Consider the following 5,654-nt stretch of genomic DNA (forward strand, 5'->3'; position numbering starts at 1 on the left):
TTCAAAAGGAACACAACAAGAACATTGCACTCAGGATTGCTATCAAGTGAAGACAACCTTCTTATTACAACCTATTTGCATTGTGCCTTAGATTGCACATTCTGTAAGATGCTGTTTCCATTCTGTTCCAGACAATAATGGTGAGCAAAATTTGATACACAAAAAGTAACTGTAAAACAACAAAGCAAATGGGACTCAGTATAGATGCATCATCTTGAACTTCTCCCACTTTGTCTCTAGCTTGTTTTTTCAAATTTGGCCACATCCCTTTATAAAAAGGTCCTACATGAAACAGAATTTACTCCAGCCATTTTCAAGCATTACATTTACACAGCACTTGGGAGCGTGCTGTCTAAAAGAGGAAGCATGGTTTGCTCCACGACAAGCAATACATTCATCGTTTCCCAGAGTGACAGAATCGGATCACACACGGTATCTATTGGCGAGTCTGAAAAGGCAAAATCGCTCCTGACACGGAGAACAGTAGATTTGATCCTATGTACCCTTGAGGGTTTACTGAGGAACCGAGGGATTGGTCAGCTAGTTGTAGTCACATGCAGGTCAATGAAAGCTGCACAAAGGTGTGCTTTCACTGTTTCCTTGGTTAGTTACTTCTCTGGGAACAAATATACCATCAAAATGCATACCTGCCATAAGGGATGACAGGACTACATTGGGGCTGAGATCCACAAGCAAGTACTCCAAGAAATCCAGCTGCATCAGCTCGCCCACGCTGACAGTCGCCTCCCTGCAGCCTGCTAATGACTTGCGGTTGCTTCATGCCCTCAGGACCAGCCAGTACAGCCCCCGGAGTCCTGGGTTAGGCCCTAACCCTGCACACTGCAGCCACTACTCCTGGAACCCAAGACACTCAGCAACTAACAGCATGAGCCCGTCCAGCTGCTCCTGCCAGCCCATTTCCTCTTCAAAAGACTATTTCAAACTTGCAGATAAGAAAGAAGGAATATTTTTAAGGTAACTATGTTTAACGTGACTAAAAAGTCACCGCTTCAAAATATTAAGCACTATTATGCAAAGTCCTCTAACATTTACTACATGGGGGAGTATAAAACCAGCAACCAGCCTCCAACTCCGCTGCCCCTGCACGGAGGTGCCACATGGGCCCAGAGAAGAACAAGAGCCAGCAGCTGTAACTGCATAAAACGGCAACATTCAAGTAAACACACTGCTTCAACAGCAGGCAACCTTCAGGCCAAATATAATTTACAGGTGTGAGGGAGGGGAGGGGTTACAGCACGACCATGGGAGACTAAGGTATGTTGTGTGTGTGTAAAATGACGTGTTGTCCAGAAAGGGCTCATCTGAAGAGTGCAATTTCGCAAAGACGGGAGCTTTTTAAAAATAGAAAAATTGTACAACCTCCGGAACCTGTTACATTTAGAAACCTAACTACAGAAAGACTGAGAATTGCAATAGTAGTGAGGGCCCGCTGTAATATCAGTGATTTAAGGCAAGCTGTTAGCGGCACGTTCATGCTCCTTTTACCTATCATCTCCAGTCCCCCAGGCTCCTGAAACGCGGGCCTGTACACATAGTGCAAGCAGTCCCCCCGCAGCACAGCCCTCGGACTGGAAGCAGCAGCTTGTGGCAGCACTTGCTGCAGACCAGCCATTTCACTTTGTATAACAGCGGTTGTGCTGTAGGCTCCTCCAGGGAGGAAAGCAAGGGGCGCAGCTGTGTGGCAGGGAAGAGACACCACCTAACTGCATTAATGAGCAAACAGCACTGGAACCAGCCCAGCATCTCCAACGCACTTGTGAACACTCCAGCTCTGCTCTAAGCATATCATGAGGAAGGTGCTGCCCTCAGAGGGGGGAGGGAACACGTGTGTTGCCCTTACACTTTTGCAGCCCCCCATTTTTTTTTGGCTGTTACCAGTACAGCACAACATGGAACAAGCCGTTGTATTTTTCACCAAAAGAAAAATACGCTTACAGCAGAGCATCAGGTGAGTTTCTGAAGTTTTTCAGGGGCAAATGAAAAAGCGACATGGCTCCCTCCTGGGGAGCAACTGCTCCACCTTCAATGTATTGTCAGTGCAGGCAGCCTGAGCAGGAACATGAAAGCCCCTGAGCCACACGTGGTGTAGCTCCAGTCACTCTACCGCACTCCAAAACTAGCACCCGGAGGACTGACACTTGTTTGCAACTTGACTTCGCTCCCTTTCAAAGGGGAGAGTGCATGCAGGTTAAAAGCAGTATACCAAGAAATATGGCATATAGATAATACTTAACTTGGGTCAATTTTAAAAAATCTTACTTACCCAGGCATAAAATCCTGGGAGAAAAGGATGGTAACCTTAAACTGTTCAAGTCTAAGAACAAGAGGTAGAGATACCTACATACTTCATGGTGAAGCAGTTACAGCCTTCCGGGTTATAATCTCACATATGTCACTTCAGCTGACAATCAAAAAACAAATATTCAATCTTCAATAGTCCAGAGAGAAAATTTTAACACTGGTGTTTTGGTTTGCACACAAAATTTAAGCAGATACTTAGCTCTTACTACGTATGCATTTGAAAAAAATAAAACTGACTCAATATTTATGTTCTGCTCTATACTGAAATACTACCCTGAAGAATTTTGAGTTCCAGGTTAAGCATCTTCCTTTTCAATATGAAAGGCTAAATTCACATGCACACATTTCAAGATTTGGGCACTCGATTTATCAAGGATTTCTAAAAAAAAAAAAAAAAAAAATGGGATCATGCTGCAGAACACAAGGCTGCCAGACCCAGAAATTCACAATGACTATTATTTTCCAATGAATGGGAATGATGTAACCTCAGCCAACAAATTACAGCAGACTGAGGTGGCCATTAACTACGCAGTGTTTAACTTTGCTGTTTTGTTTTTTTTTAAACAAGGCTTAGAAGTGTAAGGAAGATACTCATGCTGACAGCATCATGAAAACACCAAGGTCGCCAGTCAGTGCATAGCCCTGCCTGGGGACGCAGGTGACAACAGGCAGTACCTGTCCTGGGACCCACAGGTTCTTCAGGCTCTGGCGGACACGCAGGGAGTCAGGCAGCACTCACCCAGGCACGGCCACCACTGCCTGCAGCAGCCCGGCCACCCCGATAGCAGTGCTGCCGCTCCAGAAGAGGGGCAGCTGCTATTCACCAACCCCAAAGTCACGTCTCTTCAGCAGAGCAGGGGAAACGCCTTTCATGCGCTTACACGTGCTTGGCTGAAAAGCTGCCGTGGTTCAGAGGCTGATTCACGAGCAGAGCTGCTGTGCCAGCCTCGGGGAGTCAGCACTTGTTCGGTGGACCGAACTGCCACAGGCTTAAGCTACCTGATTCTCTGCCACACCTTCATTTATTTTTCCTGTGGTTCTTTCATTACAATTGCACAGTATTAAAAAGCTATAATTCTCCATATAGAATAGCACCAGCAGCAAGTAAACTCACAATTAACGTTCAATGTCAATTACTTCACTCAGTCACGTTTCATGGCCAACTATGGGCGGAATCTTTCAAATCTTCACATGAATCAATAAATAGTCCTTGACCTCTGAAACACCCCCCCCCCCCCCAAAAGAATTGGCACAGCTGAGCCTCCAGTTAACCTGGGAGCCAAATTTAAAGGTATTGCAAACTGTAACACTGTGCAAGCGGTCAGTGTTCTAGTAGGGAGTACAGTTCACAGGAGTTGCATTTCTTTGCACGTAAGGGAAGGCAATAAAATGCCGCAGTGTGGACATCAGACCGGTTTTCCAGTATATTACTAAAGCTATCTATATAATATAATTACCTAGTTATTTATCCCAAGTTGCAGCAGATTCATTACATGCATCAAGTTTTCCAATGCATATTCTGATAAAAAAAAATTAAATAGCTCCAATGGTTTCAAGGACTTCAGCATCACTGCAGTCCTGTGACCTACACATTACAGACTTAAACTATGTGAGAAGGGAGAGAGAATGTATTTGGCCTGTTCCACAGATATTCACAGCTTAACCATTAAACAAGCAATTTTCAGAGGCTCCAATATAGCTGAAGACATCCCAGAAGCACGTACAACACAGCACTGCCCCAGCACCGAAGAGCACAGCCTGCTGTAGTTCAGGACCACAGACGGACCAGGCAATGCAGCGTGGGCCCAGTGCCCTCTTTCACTTTCGCTACCATGGCAGAGCTGCACCTGAACTGTAGCTCCTGGCTCAGGAGTTTAAAACAGACACAGGCCTGGCTTGTGTTCTGTAACTGTACTGTAAATAATGAGGTTAGACTGAAAATAAATGGTTCTTTACCAGGTAGATATTTTGGCTATTTTTGCACGTATTTTACCCAACAGGCTGGAGTTGCTCCTGCTGGGCTGGAAGAGCAGCACAGGAGCACGGCTTTCCTCTCAGACTGAAAGCACGGGGCAGGAGCTGCTGAGAGCCGGAGATTCTTCCTCCAAGGGGAAAGGAAACTTTCCCTTCTGTATATTCACCACCACTGTCCTGAAAAAGAAACTGCATTATGTTTGCTGCACTAAAATGGCTAAACCTTGCCATGCTATCAGATCATTTCCTTGCTGCAATCCACGTTCAGACCAGACAAACGCCTGCCTTAAAGGTCTCAAGCCCTGATCCTTCAGAGCTGCTGCAGTTCAGAGACAGCTCGGTAGCAGCCGCTGCCACATGCACCGGGTATTCATTTGAACAGTTAGTTGTCACACACTGAACGGTTTAAAATTCCCTTTAGGAAAAAGATGAAGTGATGAACAAAGCATTTAATAGCTGAATGAATGAGTAGTCTCAAACTTAATACAGTCATTTACTGTCAAATCAGGTCTCCATCTGGAACTTTTGCTAACAAAGCAGCCTCTGTTGGAGATTATTTTTTTCTTTTTTTTTTTTAATTAAATAACAGCACCAGCAGAAGTCTCACCATAAATTCAATTATACCAGCACAAGTGCTACTGCCTGTTTTGCCAAAGATTTTGCTGCCAAATAGCGCTTGTGCCAGGGTAGCTTGGAAGATGATAGTAGCAGGGACAAAGCTTCGGGCATATTCGCCTACAATAAACCAAGATCAGGGCTTCCCTCTTGCCAAGGAACACTCAGCTAGAACTAGCTTTGTTTTCCACAGCTTAACACGTCTCCCAGAAAGAGCTTCCAAAAGCAGCATGGACCAAGTTCTCCTTTTACTAGGTGAAAGAGATGCTGTCTGCAGCTTGCGGGTTTGTTTTTACGCAGTTTTAGACAGCCGTGGTTTGTTACTCATCTATGACCTCAGACCCACGGTACTGCACAGGCCGTGCACCAGCAGAGCCAGCGTCAGGCTTCAGGAGTTCCTCCTCTCTGCTGACCCCTCTGGGTGATGCATGCTATCTGGGATCCAAGGACATGCTCACCACTTAAAATTGTGTTTTCCTTTAGCTTTAAAACCTTTACAAAAGCCGTTAGATGCTATGGGTTGTTTTGTTTGCTTTTGTTTTTTTTAACTGAAGCCATTTTATGATCCTGAAATACAGCTCTGAAAAGAAAGGGTGTAAAATGTAAATGTATTGGCCTAATGAATTTGATACTTAGCTTAATAGAAAGCCTTGGCAATCATCTCTTTTACCAAAATGTGTAAAAAAGTTGACATACTAAAATTAAAAAAGGTAGCATCAATAACCAAAAAAATTTCAACCAGT

The sequence above is a fragment of the Anser brachyrhynchus genome, assembly GCF_964034855.1.
Source record: "Anser brachyrhynchus genome assembly, chromosome: 15".
In the NCBI taxonomy this organism is placed as follows: domain Eukaryota; kingdom Metazoa; phylum Chordata; class Aves; order Anseriformes; family Anatidae; genus Anser; species Anser brachyrhynchus.